This window comes from Protopterus annectens, chromosome 10.part0 (assembly GCF_019279795.1).
Source record: "Protopterus annectens isolate FY-2018-M chromosome 10.part0, PAN1.0, whole genome shotgun sequence".
Taxonomy (NCBI): domain Eukaryota; kingdom Metazoa; phylum Chordata; order Ceratodontiformes; family Protopteridae; genus Protopterus; species Protopterus annectens.
This window is the reverse complement of record NC_056744.1, coordinates 61294299-61317789: the sequence shown is the minus strand read 5'-3', so window position 1 is coordinate 61317789 and position 23491 is coordinate 61294299.

Genomic DNA, 23491 nt, shown 5'->3' with positions numbered 1-23491 from the left:
CTGTGCCCCTGTATAAAGTATAATGCGTGCATATCACCCTGTCTTTTAGATGTCAATTAGAGCAAGGGGAGACAATTTCTCATACAGAGAGAGAATAAAATTATAGTCTCTGAGCCAGCATGACTGTAGCCTTCTTAGACAGATGGGCAATACTGTCAGGTGGAATGAAGTGTGACGTGACCTAACAAACATGATCAGAGCTATGAGTGGTTACCTTAGATCCATGGAGGCTTGTTCGTGACATGATCCTCCATGCAGCCAACAGACTTCACCACTATGAGAGGGTGAGGAATGTCACTGGTGGTGGGCCAGCCTTGCCTCCCTGGGATAATATAATGGTGCTCTTGACATCAAATCAAACCACCAGTTGGGATCATCAGATACCCAGGGAGGTATAGAAGTAGGTGTTTCAGGACTTACAGGTATGTCCTAACTTCCACCACACTGCAGCATGCACCATTTCTTGTTAAGGTACTTTATTTCACAATTCTTACCAGACTGTTATATTTATAAGTCCATAGGTGTTTACTAGGCTAACAATCACAAGGGCCTTTTTAAGCATAGCCATGTATCCCATATCTCTGACAAGTTCTGATACCCTTGATAAGTGCAAGCAGGGTTTGGAAGATGAACCATTTATAGGTTACTTGTGTCCATTAGAGACATAGGTGACAAACCAGGGATGGATTCCCAGTTTCCCATCCAATTGTCCGTCCAAGTTGCACTTGAATTGGGTTAGGGAGGAACTCTGCTTCACAAGAATGGGGAGCCTGTTCCATAGACATGGCAGTCTGTGGGATACATACCTATCTCTCCAGCAAGACCTATTTATATCACAGGCAAGGTATAAGTCTTTAGAAAGGGTAATTCTGGTGCTGTTTGTTTTGGGATATGCTGGAGGTCCATCACAGTTGAGTCTGACAATGCCCTGTATGCCAGACATAAATCTCCCCTCAAAAGTCTGTAGGAGTCAGAATACATAGATATGGCCTTGAGGTGGTCTGCATATGACATTTTACTTATTCCCTGCATTATTTTAGTGAGGAACCTTTGTGGACATTCCGTTTGGATATGCCTGGTTAGGTACATACCAAAGGGGACATTGTACTCAATGATAGGTCTGATGAATGCCAAATACAGTGGAACAATGACTTCCTTGGACTTAGATGCCATATCTTTGTTTATAAGTTGTGCAATATAGAATGATTTCCTCACCACTGTAGACACATGATGGTCAAAGGCTAGATTACTATGTGTGTCCCTGACTACTGGGTCAACTCTGAGGGGTGTGTTGTCAATATGATAGTTACCAGGGATGTATGACTTCCCAAAGGATACTATTATGCATTTCTTGGCATTTATTTTAGTCCATGGCTCTGACACCAGTTGTTTGTCTGTATCAGCCCCTCTTGGAGAACTTTTGTGATAGTGTGAGATTCAATGAAAGCTCCTACTTTGCAATCATCTGTAATTATAGTCAGCCAGACACCACTGACATCAGCCTTGACTTTTGAGAAGTAAATGTCAGAAAGGAGTGGTCCAAGGACTGATCCCTGAAGGACCTCACTTGTGACTGGCCTCTTTGTAGAGGTGGACTTCCCAATTCTAACTTCCTGGGTCCTGTCTATGAGCCAGTTGGCTATCCACTGGCTGACATATGGGCTTGTACCTAACCTCCCAAGTTTGTCAACAATGCCCGAGTGAGGTATTGTATCAAATACCTTGGCCAGGTCAAGGTAGGCAGTGTGAACAATTCTGCCCTCATCCATTGCTTTGGTGACCTTCTCAAAGAAGTCCACCTGGCTGTGTAGGCATGATCTGCTCTTGACGAAACCAAGCTGGGTTGGGTCCAGTGTTGGGAGGTTTATATATCTCTATTGATCATCTCCATGATAATTCTTTGCATGGCTTTACATATAAGACTAGTGAGACTTATGGGTCTGTAGTTTCCAGGGTCTGTAGATGGCCCACCTTTGTGCAGAGGGACGACTGTTGCTTTTCTCAGTTCATGAGGCATGAAACCTGTTTGGAGGCTACAGTTAAATAGCAATTCCAGAGGCCTTAGGTCATGTTTAATGCTATTTAGAAGGCATCCTGGGTTATTGTCTGGGCCCATTGATGCAGTGTTCTTGGTCTTAGAGAGAGCATTAAGGACCTGTTCCCTAGTGATAGTAGGGGGAGTTATATTTGATGATATTTCCAGAGGGACGGTTGAGGGGTGAGAGGGGTAGAGTTAGAGCTGAATTTATCATCCAGGAGGTCTGTTATGTCTTCTGGCTCAGTATAGTTGGCTCCATTTACAATGAGCTCTGCACACAGTTGTGTATTTCCTTTGAGGTTGCAGACATAGCTAAATCATTCTTTGTGATTGTCCTTGTCCTGGGAGGCCAAATGTACCTCAAATTTGGCTTTGGTAGACTTTATTTGTCTTCTGAGTTGTTTGTTTAGTTTGATGAGGTGCTTTTATCCTGCTGGATCCTGCAGCTCCTAATTTTTGCCATGATTTTCTTCCTCCTGTTATACAGCCTATTGATTTTGTGATTTTACCAAGGTGTTCTGTTTTTTGAGTGAGTTCTGTACTTCTTCCTTTTGGGTACAACTGCCTCTATGCAGCTATTAATATGCTTGTACAGGGTTTCTGTGAACAGTTCTGCATAGGCAGCAGTGTTCTCAGGGTCTATGGGGGCTTGAAATTTTGGCAGGTTGTCACTTAATAGCAGGAGGTTAGCCCTAGAATAGTTTCTGAATATTCCAGGTTTAGCTGGGGGTCCAGGTTTTATTTTTCTTCAGAGGAGACCATTTTGTGGTCTGACCTTACCAGGGAAGGCATTACAGTAGGGGGTGTGCAGCACTCTCCCATATTTGTGAGGAGGAGATCCAGAATGGTTCCATCTCTGGTTGGTGTATTGACTATCTGTTCCAGGAATCTCTGTGCATGTATGTTTGGTGTCTCATAGGATTCCCAGTTAATAGTGAGGTAATTAAAGTCACCCATGAATATGGTATTGAGTTGGATGGCTAGTGTTTCTAATAAGTTTAAATACATGGTATGGGTTTCCTGGGGCATAGAGGGGGACCTATAGCTTGCAAGGAGGTGGTATTGGATTTTTACCTATGGTGATTTGAACATGGAGCAGCTCAAGTGCATTCTCTTTTTTGACCAGCTTGAAGTACTTCATATTTATCTTTGATGTAAATAGAGACACCTCCACCTTTGGTCCCTGCCTGTGAAGTAGCTGGTCTAAATGTGTGGAAGGCATTCTAACCTTTCCCGGTGAGTATGCTCTCAGTGGCTTTAAACCTTGTCTCAGTGACCGCACAGATTTCAGCATTCTCTAGGGTAAAGAGAGCTTCTAGTGAGTGGAGTTTTTTTAGACTCCTAGCATTGAGCAATAATACCTTTAAATTTTCAAAGCATGGGCATTATGGCATAGCACAAAAGACCCCCCAAGATCACATTTCATATAGGCAATCAAGGAATGAGACTACAAGAGGCAGCAGTGTTCACAGGGTCTATGGGGGCTTGACATTTTGCCAGGTTGTCACTTAATAGCAGGAGATTAGCCCTATAATAGTTTCTGAATATTCCAGGTTTAGCTGGGGGTCCAGGTTTTATTTTTACTTCAGAGGAGACCATTTTGTGGTCTGACCTTACCAGGGAAGGCATTACAGTAGGGGGTGTGCAGCACTCTCCCATATTTGTGAGGACTAGATCCAGTATGGTTGCATCTTCAGTTGCACCCCTGCAGCAACCATTGACAAACCTCCTGAGGAAGTCTCTGACAGTTTTAACAGATTCTTCACTGAGACAATCCAAACCCTAGCTAGCCAACTACCTCCAAGCTCCCCTGGCCCTGAGAACACCACCCCTAGTAACCAACTCTCATTCAGATTCCAACCAATTGCCACCACACTTATCCATAACTACACCCTCTGCTGATCTACTCCCTGCTGAGTATCTACAAACAGCAGACAATGCCATTGCCTACCCCATCTCAATTCTAATCAATCGAACCATAGTAGAAGCCAAAATTCCCACCATCTGGAAAATATCCCATGTTATCCCACTTCACAAAGGAGACAGCTCTACTGAACTATTTAATTATAAGCCAATCGCTATACTATCCCCACTTGCAAAAATTATGGAAAAATGTATTCATATACAACTGCTGCACCACCTAATCCAGAATAACCTTATGGCAGACCCCCAGCATGGCTTCTGACCTCACCACAGCACTACTTCAGCCCACCTAGCCTTCTCCAACACCATAAACCATAATCACAACCAAAATAAAATATCCTCTGCCCTCTTCTTGGACCTCTCCAAGGCATTTGATATGGTTGATCACAAACTTCTAATTCACACCCTGAAAACACTATGTCTAGAGACTAAAGCCTTTCAATGGCTCCATTCCTATCTAAGTGGCAGACAGCAGGCTCCTTCGGCAAAACAAACTATCTAACCTCCTACCCAACTCCCTTGGTGTACCCCAAGGTTCTATACTAGGGCCCCTTCTGTTCTCTATTTTCATCAATGACCTCTATACTGTTATCCCAAAAGTCAGCTGTATCCAATACGCTGATGACTCCACCCTGATCTACTCAGCCACATCCCAGACAGAGCTATGGTCAGCCACACAGAACACCTTCAACATAATAGAAAACTGGCTTTCTGGTCGTCGTCTGATCTTAAATCCCAAAAAACAAAACTATTACTTTTCTCACCAACTCTTAAGTCCACTGCATTTACCTTTACCATATAGTCCAATAACAGCACTATAATCTCCATAGACACCTCTACAAAACTATTAGGTGTTACCATATATAACAATCGTAAATTAGACCTGCATGTTAATCAAACCATCAAAACCATCAATAAAAAAATAGGATCACTTTATAGGATAAAAGCCTTCTTGACTCCACCTGCTAAAATTACCATAGCTCACTCTCACCTACTTTCAACTCTCCTGTATGCGTCCCCTTTGCTCTCTAACCTAAACAAGTCTGTTCTTAATAAACTTTTCATCTGCTACAACCACATTGCCAGATTTGCCTCTAGTCTACCTTATAGGACTCACCATTGCATCAATCTATACCAGCTTGGTTGGCTAGAACTGCCCAGCTTGATCCAGTATAGCCAACTGATTATGGCTTATAAAATCCTCTACAACCCAGACAATACTCCTGCACTTAAAAACATTATCACCCCCTATAACAATCCCAGGCCCCTTCGATCTTCTAACAGACTGCTAGTTCAATCTATCAAAACCAACAACTCAGCCGGTGACTCTCTATTTGCCAGCTTTGCAGGTAGCTCCTGGAACTCACTCCCAGCTGATATTACTTTACTTTCTACCCTGAGTCAATTTAAGGTAAGACTCAAACAATACCTGACACTAAACTGGCTATGCCAATGTACAAAACCTGGCTAACTCTACTCTAGATTGAGTTAAAAACCTGTAATAGACATTGTTGTGTCTCTTAAACTGGACCTTCCCCTGGTATTATCTCAAAACTTTGGAATTTGTACATATTGTTAAATATGTAACCACAGTATTTACTGTATCTGTACTCTTTAATTTTTTTACCTTGTAATCTTAATGTGTTTACCTGTAATCTTAATTGTTTTCCTTGGAGCTTTTCTCCCCGGGCCTCCACTGAAAATGAACATGTATCCAGATGGACTATCCTGGTCAACAAATGTAAAATAAATCAAAATAAAAAAGTACTTAAAGTTTGGCATTGCCTAAAAAAGGCACCAATGGGAAGACAATGTTTTAGCTAATATTCGAAAGCCTAGAGCAGATTTATGCTGTAAACATTGAAATACACTTGATGTGGATGCACACCATACATGTTACAGCCTGTTATCTTACCAACAATGTGCGTAACACTCCCAGCAACATGTGATTTTTTTTTTTAATTGCATAGGTCCCGCAACATACGCACAACAGCAACATGTGTGTCATAAGTGTCTCCATATACTGTTAGTTTTTTGTGCCTCTGCCTCTTGTCATGACCATGGAGTATACTCACATGGTGATGTTTTTGTGTCATTTTAACCTACAGATGTATCACTCCAAGACATGGGCCAAGAAGTTTCACATACAGATAGACCGGGTAAGGCTGTCCATCTTGCTGATATGATGCAGCACTTTTTAGCAAACCTGTGATCTAAGATATTCTTGTTGCCTTGTTCCATACACAGGTACATCTGGATGACGTGTGCCATTTGTCATGTAAATGTCTCCATATCCTGTTAGAGTGAGCCATATTTGTTCTGTACCTCTGCCTCCAGTCATGACAATGGAGCATACTCACATGTTTATGTTTGTGTACCTTGTTATACTACAGAATCCATGTTACGACAGATGGTATGTTCACCATACCAGGTAAGGCTTTGTATCTATTTCCTGAATTTCACTATTCATAATCTCATCTATGCCCTTCATGACTACTGTGATCTTGTTCACCTGCCTAGTACACCTGCTATCTGCACATCATCCATGCCAATCCAGTATGTGTCTATATTATCTCTTGTGTGTTATACCTCTGTTGTAATGCTACATGATGCCTGGTATGTGCTTAATGATCATGTTTTTATATCTATCGTTTCACAAGACAGCTATATTTCAACACTCACCTCCAGCAGTGAAGTAAAAAGAAGATATTACCCTCATCTGTCATATTTGTTTGATATGTAACATACATGTCATCTCTCTGCTATATAGGGTCCCTGAGCAACCCACAGCCACAATGTCCTGGTAAGTTCATAACATCATTAGCACTGTAGTCATATAGTCATCCCATATTTTATTACTAAGCTGCATCATTTGATATATGTGAAGGTATGTGACATGTCATCTGCCTCTTTTTGTAGCATGTCCACTGCCTGCCTCCTCCAGTAGCCCGTCCACTGATCCTGACGTGGGACGTAATGTGTCTAGCTATGATAACACGTCCCATGGCACACAAGCCACTGAACTGGTTTTATTATCTGACTCGAAAGAGGACAGCCATGTGGATCATGGTTTAGCCTCATATATGGAGGATACAGTGACTGTACATTCTGATGACATGAGGATATCAGATGACGAATATGATGATGAAGTTGACCCACTGTACCATGTAGAGCCTGTAAATGATAATGACTCTTCTTCATGATGGTCTGATATTGCTTGTCAGACTACACATGGAAGTGTAGCTGATCTGCACTGACATGTGGCAGAGGGTGTCCAGCTACTATTACAGGCACATGAATGTCATTGATGTCATGGATCTGACCTGTACCACCAATCATGTAGCACACCAGGTGCATGTGTTACATGAAGGTCAAAAGCACAGACATGGAAAGGTCATGACACTGTCACACTCTCTGTGGAAAGACTTGTTATGGCTGTGCTAGAGCAGTGCTGTACCATGAACCGGGTGTTACATGTGGGGAGAGGCAGACCCCTCTTATTAAACCCGCAATGGCCACTGGACATCAGTGTCTGTGCTGCAATGTGGACACACATCTGCTGTAGGTCGCTCAGCTGTGAGCCCAACAGTCATGCCCACACTATCTCATCACAGTCATGCTCCTACCCACAATGTGTCCTAACATTCTAGTGTCACCCCATCTAGCTCCTTGGTACAGCACCATGGGCCAAGTGTTTCCAGATATGGGATGGGCAGACAGGGCCGTGGTCTGAGCCATCAGCTTGGGCACCCCAGACTGTGTTAGACTAGGACTTACAGTTAATTAAACATGTGTCCTGTTGTGCCATTCTGACACTGTGGCAATGATGACTGCTGTGCTGACCACTGACTATTTAATCTGTAGGTGGTTGTTCAAATGTCTGATGCCACAGGATTTTTCTGATCATTTATCTGACCTAGGTGACTAGCTTCAATTTGTGATATATAGTACTTATTTATTTTGCTATGTTTTAGTACAGATATTGATGACAGTAATACTATATGTGATGTCACGCTTTCATGTTTTCATCAGTTGCTTGTGGACACATAGCAGATATTTACTTGGTTAACAGATGTCATCTTTGTCATCCATCATTGATTGGTACATTATACTTTTCCTTGTTGTCTGCAATTCATGCATGCATGAGTTTGTCTCTGTATGCATAACTGTGTCACTTATGACATTTTAATATGGTGCTGCACATGCCTCACCATCAGCACTCACTGCATTTCTGTGTACTGATTTTGCATATATATATATATATATATATATATATATATATATATTTGTGTATGTGTGTGTGCGTGTGTGTGTTGCTGTATCCCCAACATTGATGCATGTTTTGTGTATGTTGTGTAGTTACTAACATTGATGCTCCACATATTTGCACATATTATAACCTGGAACTGAGTTATGTTGCAGCAATAAACTGTGCATCATAATAGTACCTTCTGTGTGACATTCCATATCAGGCATGGGATGTGATGCTTGCTTGTGTTTAATTTTTTTTTTTAGGCTGGTCCTTGGGATGTTTGTAATTATTCATGCTGCTGTGAGAGTTTTACTGTATAGTAACACATTGTTGCATATCACACAATGCTATGTGTGGTGCATCAGTGTTAGTGAATGTCCCCTGTTTTGGGTATGCATTTGTAGATACATTCCCATACACATCGTGGACATAGATTTCTTGTGACAGTGGTTGTTTTACAGGTAATGTTCCATGCTAATTATGTGCATGATGATCATACCTCTTAACTGTCCATATTTTCACAGAATGTCTTGATTTTTGACTCATTTTTTGGTCCGTTCCTCATAACATTTGCGGTTTTCTAGCAAGTCATTGAGCATTGAAGTCACTAAATAATGACATACATTTGAGTTTAAGGCTTCATATATTTCAGGAAATGCATGTTAACACAAAATCTGTTATTCTAGCCAATTTCTAAGTTTATAAGGGTAACATTTAAAATCTGTCCCTATTTTGGGGCCTTTGTCCTCCCATTATTTTTGGCTTTGCCCATATTTCCTGTGCTTAAAGGTTGAGAGGTATGATGATGATATCTTACCTTTCCAATGACACCTGCTGTTGTGCACACCTCCTGTGTCCCGCACATTTGCCTGTGTTATCCCCTAAGCTGATGTACCTTGCAGACAATCTTCCTGCATTGATGTTCCTGTGAGTGTTGTGTATGTCTTCTTACTGGTATACCTTATGTCTATGTTATGTATGATGCTCAATGTGGACAACTAATAGTTTCTTTCCATTAGCTATTATCTTTGTTGGTGCTGTAGGGCAACATGTGAATATCACTGTTTATTCTGCATACATTTGTATTCGTGGCTTCTCATGACTCAAAGGTGTGGGTCAGATGCTGCCATGTTGCCTGAGCTAGGACATATGGCCACATCCTCCATCACTCATGCCTATGCCTTCTCACCCTTGTGTCCTCCTGATCATTCTGTGAAAGCTGTGATATGTCATCATCAGACATCTGGAGTTCTTGGGGTAAGTCACCAACACCTGTGGCTTGTAAGCCATCACATTTTGCTGTTATCATGTTAGGCAGCATGGCACACACACAGCAACCATCTGTGATGCCCTTTCTGGTCTGCATTGTAGTGCACACCTGGATGTGACCAGACACCCGAATCTTGCTTTCAGCACACCAGACACATACTAGATTATGTTTCATGTTGTGGTGTGTGCTCTACTTAATGCATGACAGGAGATGAAGAGGCTCTGTATGGTGTCATTAGCCAAGGCTGCAGTGGATAGGCATAATCACCTGTTTGTGGGAAGGAGAAAACACATATGTTGTCCTCACGGTTACCGGTGACAGGTCTAGATTCTGCTTACCTCATAGCTGTGGTCCCATACTTAATCAGTAATAGTCCCTCAGATACTTCAGCCTGTTGGAACACAGCCCTCAGACTGCTTTCCCTCCATACTGCAGCATTATGTACACTACCAAGGTATGTTGCCATGATACTGGTAATGAAGCCATCTGTTGAGCACGCCACCTGACAACTGAGTGATGGTTACCAATTTCTATTGATGTACCATTCAACATCAGGTACAGCTGGAGTTTTAAATGAAACATGTGTGCAGTTTATTGCACCAAGCACATGGCGGTAGTTGGCTATGGTATAGAACTGTTACATGGCAGTTCTTCGATCCATGACTGTTATTAGGAAGTGGGTGTAATCATCCACCTTGGTGCATATTGCTGCCAGTAATTATGAGAGGATATGATTGGCAGCTGTCTTGGACACTCCTATGGTGTCTCCTATATGCAACTGAAATGTCTCCAAGGTCAGTACACGAAGACTCAGACACCCTTTTGTTTCTATCTGTATTGGGTTACCCCACAAACTATGAGCATATATGTGAGGTGCATATGTCCTACAAACAGCCTGCACCCAGCTCTCTGTCTAATCTGTATCTATCTATTGTTTCCTGGTCAGAGAGCTATATTAACTGTAGCCTGGCTCGGCGTATAGCTGTCTGCCTTTTAGGACACATTTGCAAATCATCATGCAGTATGGCTAGCAGTACCTCAGCCTGCTGTAGTATATTAAATCCTGGTCGCATTATTTATTTTTATGTATGGTTCATGGATTCCACAGGCTTCTGTACGAATCTGTGAACTATAGTGGCATTAAGATAAAGCACATACAGTTTCCTCTGACTGCTTTCATAAAGTTGTTGATGAAGTACTTTGTCGCATTTAGGTAGCGCTGGGCACACCTCCAGCAAGCATGCAAGGAGTCTGTAATTATCCTAAGCCGAATAGATAATTACTTGGTCTTGTTTTAGGATACATTATAGAACTGTGCCCACTGCCAATGCGCTGACCTCTTCCTTTGGCGTGCTGCTCTGTCCACAACTTTCTTTTGGAATCTGGCCCTTTTATTCTATTTGCTGTCCAGTCACTGAAACAAATGGCAGCTCCAAGATCAGGGGGACAGACAACCTATAGAAACCATGGTATACAGTGAAACCAGTCTGACAGAAAAATAGGGCAAAGCAGGAAGTCTCGACTATTGATCAAGCTTGTTAGTATATGAATGCAAGTGAAATGCTGATGTAAGCAGTCACAAATGAAATCACAAGCCACCCAGACAAAATGAATGAAATTACTAAATAACTATTTAAAACTTGTTATGCCACTCCGATAAAGGTTAAAAAAACAAAATCCAAATTTGTTTTAGTATTTAAATACACTTTTTCTGAACTACAACAAATAACCAAATTTCAACAAAACAGTATTACACACCAGGCAAATCAGAAAAAATATCTAAAGCTAGTGGTTATATACCTATGAAATGTATATCTTACACCAAGATTTAGATACATAAGAAATATCCTTTGATCAAGCACATTATATAAAACCACTGATTAGGTGAAATACATAAAATCTGTCAAGTCAAAAAAAATCACAACAGATAGACATCCCAGGGGTCAAGCACCGAAACTTTTTCTAGTATGAATACAGAAAATCTTAAGTGAGCTAACAACCTAAGATATAACCAAGTCAGCATTGCAGCAGTCATTTATAAGCTTTTCCATGAGGGAGCCAACATTGTCCAAGTAGTGTCAATTATATTCAATACCTTCATCATGCTCAACATCATACTAAATGCACTAGTAAATACCCTGGGAAACTGGTAGAGCTAACTCTTAAACTCTAGACTGCAAAGCTGTGTTCCAGAAAAGGCAAACAATGAGCAATGTACTAGCCAATCAAGATCAGATAGGACTATGTTTGTAGAAGCACAGCAGCAATGTGTATTTCATACATAATGGAATAATAAATGACTGAAGTAGGTTTGTACCTATACATTGAAACAGTAAGAGAAATAACTCATGGAACCTGTTCTCAACTGATATCATATTATATGCATAGCCTTTCATATAGCCCACAGTATAGTCTGTACAATGTAATGCTGCAAAGTGCACCTACCAATGAAATAGAATAAATTATAGAGTGTACTACCATCTTTGCTCACTCTGTGTGTATCTGTTAAATTGCTGGTAAATGTGTTAATAGATGGTGCAAAGAATACTACAGCATTCAGTCAGCTGATGACAGAATCGGCTGTAGGTGTTCCTTGGCTCTGCCCTTTACGGACGTCTATGTGAATGCTACGTCCATTGTGCGAGTAATTTGTGTCCACAGAACCTTATATCTTTTATGACATTTATGGCAGGTTGTGCTATAATTTCTTACTCTAAAGGCAGTTTTGTGTATATTACAGTGAGTAGTGTATAAAATAGCTGAAACTAAACAACCTTTGTTCAAGGGATACCATGTGGAATACAGTGAATTCCATGGGATTCCACATGGAATACAATGCATTCTATGGGATACCACATGGAATACACTGCAATGTATAATTGCCATTACAATTTACTGCACCAATAGCTGACAATGAGAACAGTATTGCTAACTGTCCATACAAAGACTAACTCACAAAAGTGAGTAGCCTGTGAACTGCAGAATTCTTACAATTATACAACCCAGTCATATTCCCAAACACTATGCAATGGCAGCAGATGATAACCTAGTAGAAAAAGATGATAAATGTATCTCCCCTACCACGAGTGCATTTAAAATTCTACTGCCACTCCATTGTTCCTTGTTCCCTCACCCTATTTCCACCTGTCCCATGCCGTCTTGCATGCCTTCATGGTTTCTGTCTCCTGTCTAGAATCCGGAATTCCATTCCTTGGCTCATAACATTTTCCATGAAGAAGTAGTTTCACATACTAAGAAGTAGGACGTTCCTGTGATGGGCATCTAGACCTACCACAATACTCCAAGATTACAGATCTTGAAACAAAACATTGCCAATAAAAACTGCTGGATACTAATAACTGAAGCACAAACATCCTCATAGCATATCTATCTGTGTCTATACAGTAATTGAGCAAATGCAGCACAAAATAAAATGCAGAATGTATTCCTTACTTTATTATCACTTTGAGGTTTCTGCACCCCAGGGAAACAATGATGACTAAAACAAAATAAAGACATTTTCATATTCCTCATCCAGGATGCTGTGAGCTTGGATGCTGTACAAAGCATAACACTTTGAGCTTGAACAAAGTGTTCCTATATGGACAAGAGATGCACATATGCAGAACCCCCCTCCCTCAAGCAATTATTCCCGGGCAACTGTGATGCAAGCAATCACTCACTGCTCAATTGATGAAACTCTCTGCAGCCTGTGCCTCTCCACCCTGTCTGTACTTTCTGTTCAGAATCATCTTTTCACGTTTCCCCAACATGATCTTGCATATCCATATCACATCCCAGGTATCCCTCCTCCCTATGTCTCTTTGATCATACCTTCCCCCACACTATTTTTGTGGCTTTCCTTTGGTCTCTTGCTAGCAGCCTGATGCTGTCTGCTTTTATGCCCCCCCCCCATAGCTGCATGCAGTACTCAAGGTGTAGGCAGACTTTGGGGTGGGGGTTAGCAGAATGTGAGCGTTCATTCCTCTGCCTCTCTAGAGTATATCCCCAGTCCATGAACTCACACAGTAGTGTTCAGTTTGCTGCTGTCCTCTCACACGTAGCCAGGTGGTCTTATCCAAATGTGAACAGCAACACTTGACATATCCTGTTTCTTCTCTGATACCATCACTTCCACTCTCCCAGTTGATACTTCACATCAGGGTTATTGTGTCCCGGGTATAGCCTTTGTAAATACAGGTGCCACCTGTCTACCCAATTTGCTCAGCTTTCCCAGTCCTTCAGGTAAATGTAACACACAGTGCTTAATATCACTCTTCAGGAGCCCTCCCACATTTGTCCAGCAGTCCACCACTGAGGATACTACCATGACATAGAGGGCAAAAATACAAGCTACACATTGACATCAATAATATGACAGCACAAGACACAAAACGCTACTGGTGATAGGATGTGAAAGGGCATAGCAACAAAATGGGAAAAAAAAGATTTATTGTACTTTTCTGATACAATTTCAACTAGTTATGAACTATTTATAAACAAAACACAAGTTTCATAAATTTGGTGTTTTCTGTAAAATAAACAAACTTTAATACTCAGATAGTTATATGCTGATTTAACTCTAAATTTCCTCTATACTTCTCTTTTTAACAAATAATTCCATAGTTATTTATCAATCAGTATGAATTAATATAGTTAGGGACTGATGAATTAATACAATTGATGTACAGGACTTAAAAAAAGAAACACTGAATAGGGCTTAACACTCTGTTGTCTTAATAGTACAAGGAAAACTGGAAATGGGGTGAACTCAGATTTATTTGACTTATCTCAGTTAACATCCTGTAGTCACACAGCATGGAGTCTCATTTTATTCATTAACAGCGGACTTTATACTTTAAATCTCTTACTAAGAAATGCAGAACTAAATATCAACCTGAGAAAATAATTTCTGCAGCACTGGATTGTTAAACTAAGAGCTCGTATAAGTTTTGTACTATAATTAAATAGCAGTGAAACATTTACCAGTAGCCCCCAGATTCCATGTGGCTGAAAACAGTTTCTAATCATCTTTCTGAATGATGTAATGAAATGGGACATGGGCCAGGTGACCTCACACCAAATATATCCATGTATGGGCACAAAGGCTATACAACAGCTCTAACGTGGACAGCACTACCAAAACATGACAGGTATCCAGCAGAACATTGTGTGCATTCCAGTTCAGCAATATAAATCATAAATACAATATGACCTATCCAAATTTTAAATTAAAACACTAATTCCAGTCTTCTGACATCATATTATTTTGAGAAAAGAACTATAATTTTTTTCTTCTGAAATAATTTCACTTTCTAGGTGTGTCTCAAGAAACCTCTTTATAGCCATGACTACCTTACCTGATGACTACCCTATATTTGTTAAAAGCCCCAGCCCCCACAGCAGACTCTGCACACAGAATTAACTACTAACACTGCATGGTAAGGTAGGTCGGCGAGATGGCAAGATGACTGAGATACTTATTTTTTTGCCACTGTATTATTTTGCTGTTAGACTTTAGTTATATGGCTACACATGCCCATGGGGTGGACATGTGCTCTACACTTAGTCACCCCATATTTACATTCCATCTCATCACCTGTCTCCATGTGTGCAACTGTCACCCTGCATCTACTCACTGGCAACAGAAAAGCATCAAGTCATCACATCTTTCATCTGAAACAGGGAGAAGAGTTGCCTCCTAGATGTTCAGTTATTTGTCTCTCTGCCTGCCTGTCTATCTGTCTGTTGGTCTGCCTCTGTCAATCTCAACTCCTGAGGGATTCTTGGTGATTTCAACTTACTGTTACATGTTCTGGTCATTAGATTAGAAAAGGCAAGGTGTTTGAAATGCCTTATCCCTCAACTATGTTAGGTCACCAAAGATAAATTTTACACCTAGATGCCATTTTCGATTTCAGTGATTGCTGTTGGTTGTTTATTCTGATCCCCTGTATGATCAAATTGCTAGGAAATAATGCAGTTACAATTAGCTTTGGTTTGCTTCAGTTATCTGAACTACACTTACTGCACATTTCATCATGACCATTACAAATCAAAAATATTGTAGGCACTCTTGGTACAAAAAGTTTACTGTTCCTTCTGCAAAATGATTTTTTTTTTTTTTTACTAGAACAAAACATTGATCCACATGGCTCATTTTCAGACTCAGCCCAGGAGCACTGTATGTCCTTAAGTCATACAGTAGACAAATGGAGCCTGGAGAAATCAAACCTTGGACCACAGAAAGCAGTTCACTAACTGCTTGTTCACTTAATCAAATTGCTAGTGCATTTCATGCATGGGAAAATGTGATAGATGGTGGTCATAAAATGCAAATTCTTTATTTTCATGGTAACAGAAGTATGATCCATAGATAGTTTTTCACAATTTTTTTAAGCAAGAAACCAGAAAAAATATCAGATGACCGGACATGTTTTCAGTCACTAAACAATATGAATAGTCGTAAAAGAAATACTATGAGATTCGCTTTCAAGATAAATACAAATCTGGGGTATGTTTAGATTCTTTGTTCAAGAAATGTTTATTTTAAATAATTTGAAAAGAATGAGAAGAATTTCCTAAACTCCTACAAACTACAGCTCTTGCATTCAGTTTTTGAAGTGAAACTTCTTTAGGCACAGTAGTGTGAGTTCTTAGTGAAACAAAAAGTTAAACGGAAGTGAGACTCCACAGGGCAGTGACGCTGTTTAGCACCTGCAGTTGCCGAACCATGAGTCGGCGAGGTAAAGTAACCTGCTTTGTGCGGATTCTGCAGTGTTAGAATCCTGTGTCACATGCACAGACACACACAGACACACACAGACACACACACACACACACACACACACACCACATCATTATGAGAAAGGGACACTGCGTCATTTAAAACAGATCCCACAAAATAAGGACACAGCTAAAACATTTGCTCTTACATTGAAAGCTGCTACACTAACAGTTTTTGCATTAACATGCATTTTCTGAAGGATAGGAAGTATGTAACAAAAATGTCTTTTCATTATTTGGTGACTGCGATCCTTAATGTTTTGTCAAATAACCAGAAATTTTCTGAGGGACAGAACAGAAATCTGGACACTCTGCAAAAATCTGGTCAAATGAGAGAAAGCTATAGTTATATCTATGTGTGCTTATAGGGTATGTGTACATGTTGAAATACAAATACAAATCCACCTGCAGAGAATCAAATGTTTTATCAAAGGGTAACAAACAATACGATTATGGAAATAGACAGCAGGGAAATTGTTAAGAAAATTCAAAACTTCAAGAATGGGGAAAAATGCTAGGTAAATGAATGTGGGGAATCAGACCCTACAATGAACCCATTCCCTGAATACTGAGGCGTGGATATCTGGAATAATGGCAAAAATGTGGACACTTAAGGAAGAAAAGTAATTTATACCATGAATGTAAATGTGGTAGCTAAAAGTTGGGAATGTGTTGAGCAGGACTGGGGTCACTCTAGTCTCAGATGAAAATAGGGAAAAGTGAAATGGAGCTTTACAGTGCAATGGACCCTTAATGAGACATGCTCTGCAAGCTGCACTACGGCTACCATAGTTCTCAACCATTCAGGGACAAATCCAGAAATAATCAGGAACACGTTTAAAATATTAGCACTATTAACTTGGAACACTGACAGAATAGGAGAATGTTGTTGTATCTTTTGGCTTTTCCCGGTTAGGGGTCGCCACTGCGGAACTCCGGTCTGCTAATAATTGGCAGTAGATTTTTACGTACCGAGTTGCCAGCTCTGATGCACAACCTTCAATGAAGGTACGCCCATTCACGCATGTCTCCACACAGAAGACGCATTAGCTGAGAATCGAACAGGACAACGTCTTACTGTGAGGCGACAATATGAATTAATATACATTTTCTGAACTAAAAGAAGTCTGTAGCTGTAATTACTATCATTATTTATCAACACCAATTCCCCAACTTTTTTCTAACAGTCACCAGTTCTAAGGATTAAAAGGGGCAAGCCTAAAATTTGAGTCAAAATCAGGGACATCTCTGAAAATCAGTGACAGTTGGGAGGTGTGCTGCTAACTGTTTCCATTAAAGCACTACAGAATGGACTGGGGATTGGTGGCTGTAGACACGTAAATACACTTGAAAAAGTGGAAGTAAAACAGAAGAAGAAGAAGAAAGCAAGTTCTGTCAATATTTCAGAAAGGAAGAATATATAAAATAACAGTAATTATCTAAATAGGCAAACACATAAATCAATACATGCATGCATACATAAATATGTACATAAAAACATAAATACATGCATAAAGTGAGAGAAATGAAAATGTATTAGATTGTGGAAGAAAGCAAACTTTATGATTCTTAACTGTCCAGATCTGTGCCATCTGTTTTCCTTCGCACTTCCTTACAGAAGATTCACTTCTACCATGCATGGCGACCACACACATTCTTTTTTTCCCTGGTCTTTATCTGCACATTTGTGTTCTATTTTGAGACAAACTCATAGTTTTACTCAGTTATCTTACTTCATAAATTAACTTTTCTTAGTATGTTTAGATAATTATTCATTATGTGAAAGTCAAAGTAGGCAACAGGTATGGCTAAAAACATGGAGTAGTATGTTAATATAATAACAAATAAAAAGCTACACTTTGCAGAACAGGATTTGATTCATGATTTAATTCTAACAGACTTTATTTAGACATCATGAGACAGACCAAAGCACTTAACAAATGGAAACTCCGAAGTTACCCCAGAAATCAGGTATTTCTATCTCTGAATTGTAACTGATTGAAATTATTAAATAAAGACAAATAAATATGCACACGCCAAAGCCCTATGCATGCTAAGGATGGTCATTTCAGCATGCATATGTCCGAGAACTAAAGGTTAAAACCCGAAGCTACAAGACATGCACACACAACAAAGTGACATTTTACAGAAATGGGAAGGAAGTCTCTACCTTGTAACAGCACCACAAAGGCAGGACATTAATATGTATCACCAATAACCTAGGTTTGGGATCTAACCTGGATTTACTGGAAGACTGGCCTGAAAAATAAGGCTTGAATATTTAAGAGACTGTTGTATGGTAGTGATGGTTGCTGGGGATAAATTAGAAAATGCCTTCATCAGTATGTAATCTAGCAATGGCAGTATGCTTGCAGTGGAAATGTGACCAGATGATTCATTTGACAATGCACATGTTCCTGGAAGATGTCACTGCATGCCACGCTGAGGGGAGGAAACACAGAAGGAAATGCACCAACTTTGATTCAAAAGGATGAAATATGCCACTAAGTCATGCCTCATCCTTGTGTCCTGACTCATTTTGAATTCAACAAAAGAAGAAGGACATCCTATATCTGGAGAGGTGCTAATCTAGCTGGTGTAAGATTCTGTGGGTTCTAAATATGAGGTCTGATTAAAGACAACTGCCTTGTGGTCCTGAACAGATAAACCAAGAGTGTATTGCAGGAGGTGAACAGAGATGTTAACAGATAAAAATAATACAGCCTAGTGAGCTGTGGTATCAATAAGCAAAACACAGGAATAAGATAAAAAAAAACGCACTTAGCGGCACTATGGAAAAGAAAGTAAGACAATCTTGGAGGATCTATAAAAGTACAGCATTCTAATTTAGATAGTGTACGATTATATGTAGTTATATAGTGACCTGCTATATAGGTCTATGCTTATTAAACTGGCAGGTGGGATCTATTAACAATCCAATTCGTTAGCAATACCAGTTCAGTCCTATTGCTGTCTGTGCTACCTCACATTTTGCCAGTCTGCACACCTTTTCACAACTACATAATGTCAGAATGACCTAAAATGCAGTTTGGCAGTACAGTCTGACCTGGGACAAGACACTACATGGTAAGAGTACAGCATGAAGCTTTGCTTTCAGGTAGTGTAATTGCACTTAGAAAAGGATACCAGCCAGACGTGCTGAATAAAACATTTAATTTATTACAAATAAGGTAAGTGAGGACCTGAATCTTAAAATCTATGTACATCTCCCTAACACATACAATGCCCATAGAGAATGGCAGTTCCAATTCTCAATGAGTTCTACGCATGATGACATTTTTCAACACTCTGTCATGTGTTTTTGAGGTGAAGAGCTCAGGTTGCCAGTGTCTTGATATGTCAGATGATGTTCTGTCATTGGTGCTTTCACCTCTTAAGTTACATGAGTCAGAGAAATAGGAAAGGGTGAGCTTCTTTTTTAAAAGACGCTTTCCATATTGTTAAAGTTTGTGTTATTTCTGAGGTATTTTATACAGAGATGAGGGATGTGGAACAGAGCCCCCACACTGGAAACTACAGGAGCAAGACAATTATTTTGTAGTCTGAGTGGTATTGTGAAGCACAGTGCTTTGGTGATCTTGTGGAGTTTAGAGGGGATTTTTTTGTGTTTTGTTATCGGGTTGTCCAGCTGTATGAGTTCTATTCTCACTGGTGGCCCAGGAGCACTGTGTGTTTACGTGGCCTATGTAGAGTCACACAGTAGGCAAGTGTGGAAGGTCTCTAGAGACAGAAGGAATCAAACCCAGGAATACAAGATAAGGCGTATTAGCAGCTCATTGCTTTAATTCCCTGAGCTAAACTGCCACACAAGCTTATAAGGTTTTGCATCTCAACAAAGGGAGACATAGTATGTTATTAAGAACCCGTATGTGACAAATCTGTCCAGTTAGCATTCAGTAACAATTTTCACAACTGGCAGAGTGTCATCTGACCTACACATCTTTATGAAAGGGCAAAGAGATGACAGTTGCTCTGGGGTGTAACTAATACATTTTTTTGTGGTCATCTCTTTGAAACATTACAACTAACAGAGGCCAGATGTTGTTATAACTGTATAAGCTAACACCTACACAATATGTTAGTATACAACCTGCTTGTAGATGCGTGTCCATCCAAAAACACAAATTTTTGTTTTATGGGGCACAAAAGCTTAAAATAATGTGTGTACATTTCTGTATGGGGACACAACATTTAGAGATGTGTGCTCAATTTTAAACTGGAGTTAAGTTTGTGAAAATAAAACAGGCGTTTTTGCTGCAACAGTAATAATAATAATAATAAATATAATCACTCCAGTAAGGATGGTCAGCCTTGCAGTAAGGAATCAGTCAAGAGGCTGAACACAAATGAGTATTAATGAATTGGACTGACGTTTCACTTGTAACTGTAGGTTAAGCACAGAATCTACCTACCATAGGCTGCATCTAGTGGGGTAGCAGTTCTGGGGAGAATAGGTAGGATCCCTTTTGGCTGGTTTTCCTTTCAGTACCTATTTCTGCTAAATGTTTCAGTGGGACACAAAACTAAAAATGTGATGGACAACTGCTGATGGCTTTTTGGCATGTCAGCACTGCTTACTTGTACCACTTATAGGACAAGATGGCCATGCAGTTTACTGTACCATGGAAAATGAGAGCTGGCTCATCTTTCATTCATCAGCTCTCCTGTGTCTGAAGCTACAACACACAATAGAATGGACAGATGCAAAAGGGTAAAGGCTGCTTGTCAGCATGCTAGCATACTCATTCCTGCATAATATCCACTGGTCAGTGAACAGTGATACACTCAAGAAGAAACATGCGCGCGCACACACACACACACACACACACACACACACACACACACACACACACACATACATATGTATATATGCACACACACACACACACACACACACACACACACACACACACACACACACACACACACACACGCACACACACACACACACACACACACACACACACACACATACAGACACACACACGCGCGCGTGCACACACACACACACACATATGTATATATGCACACACACACACACACACCTGCGCGTATATGTATATAAACATATAGGTACACAAACTTTGCCTTTTGCAGATCCAGCAGTGAAAATTTGCCATAAACAGTTAAAGGTAAGTGGCAAGACAACGAATTCCAGAAAGTGTTCCTGCCAAGCTAATATGCATTAAGAGGCAAAGTGGTGGCTTGCCACAGGGCGAAGAAAATGAGGAGAGAAAAATGTTAGGTTTACGATAAATGTGGAAGGTGTCCGGTTTCACATAAGGCATCTGCAGACTCAGTTTTACACTGTTTTCTTGGAGTTCTCATTTTTCTCAGCTGATTTATGACTCAAGAATGAAATATATGCCTTTATTTGGTAATCCTGCTACTAAGATTTATAGAATTCCTCTTGGGTTTTTGCAAATATGGCAAAACCACTTCAAATTGTTCTCTTCTGATTCATTTCACAAAATAAACCAGTGCTTTTTCTGTGGTCCAGATGTGAAAAAACAGAAGAAAGGCAGCAAGAAAACTATTTAAGCATGTGCTGATGATGCTTGCTGCTAGTGAAATATGCATTCTCCAGGAATTATGTAGCAGGTGAGCAATCAACACCCCCAGACTAGACTCTGTAATAAGTGCCATAAATGGTAAGTTAGGGGGACCATTAATTGTATCGGAATGACATGTGTCTGGCTTTTGCCATGAAACTTAAGAAATCAGTTACTCAGCAGGGGACTGGATATGATGTCATAGGCAGCTGAAAAACATACAAGATGATGGCAGTCACTCCACATGTTTCAGCTAGAAGGTACTGCAGACTTTTATTGCTGGCAGAATTCTTTGACTTTTGCATCTGTTCTCTGAAGAACAAGGGGAAACACAAATGTAATTAATTTTTAAAGTCAACAGCCAATCTTGTAGTGTGCATTTATTATCAAGGTGTTTTCTTTGCCCAGAGTGTGATTTTTGTCCTCATTCTGATAGTTGTTTTGTCACTAATTCTCACTAGTCTTTGAGACATCTGAACCAAGAGAAGTACCAATAATTCATTGCTTTATTATTATCTATTAAAGAACACATAAGCAAATAATTCTACACTTCTTTAAATACTGCATATTAAACTACAATTTAACTAATACAAGAAACAGCAATGATTAGATGATACAATAGTCTCCTCCCACTGGAAACTGAACCGCCATCCTTTGACAGATCTTTACTGCAATGTGCTAATTACTAAAACATAGCCAATGATATCATGAATTAATTGTGAAACATTTCTGCTTAGCTCCTGCCAAGACTCAAAAAAAATTTAACTTGATATCTTGACTTGCATTAATCCACCACAGCTTCAGTAAGGCTTGCATTTTCTCCTGCTTTGAAATTCAGTGGCATCTGAGGATTTGTGTCAATAGGGTTTCCTTTCTGGGATCCAAAAAGCAGCTATTTCATAATATTTCCATATGCTTTGAATATATATATATATATATATATATATATATATATATATAAAACTGTTTTTATGGTTTAATTGTTGCCTAATATAATGTATGTCATGTCCTAATAGCTATACATTCTTACAGAAGTTTTGTTGACTAGATTTGGACACTGTGGACATTTTTTATCATTTGACAAACTAATGGGAATAGCGTCATGATAAAATATCATATCCAGAAAGAAAGGAACTGCTAGTAACATTAAAGAAGTATGTAACAAACAATAGCTGTATCTTTTTGTGATACTGGGTTCAACATTTGGATCAGATTTCAGACTTGATGGCCAAATAAAAATGCGCACATCACAGCTCTGGATGTGTCCACCCTCTTTACCAATGTGGTATCAACTGCTACGACCAAGAAGAACTATGTGACATCCCTCTTGCTCAGTAGCCTTATGGGTAATGCATAGAGCAATACAGTTTTCTACATTACACTTCTAACCCCCTTTGAGAAGATACGACCATAAGACTCTCCAGGTATATCAGGGCCACATAATCTTTCAGTCAGACTAGGAGATGTTTCTATAGACGAGTACAAAACTCACATAGAGTTTACATGTGCCACATAAGCCAGAGTGCTGGGAGACCTGCACTGTAAACATTATTCTTTCCAAGTTTACACAGAAATGCTGTGCTTTATTCATGCATACAGCTTCTGTTATTAAGCTAATTCAGTGGTTCATTTCCTTCTAGAAGGAAATA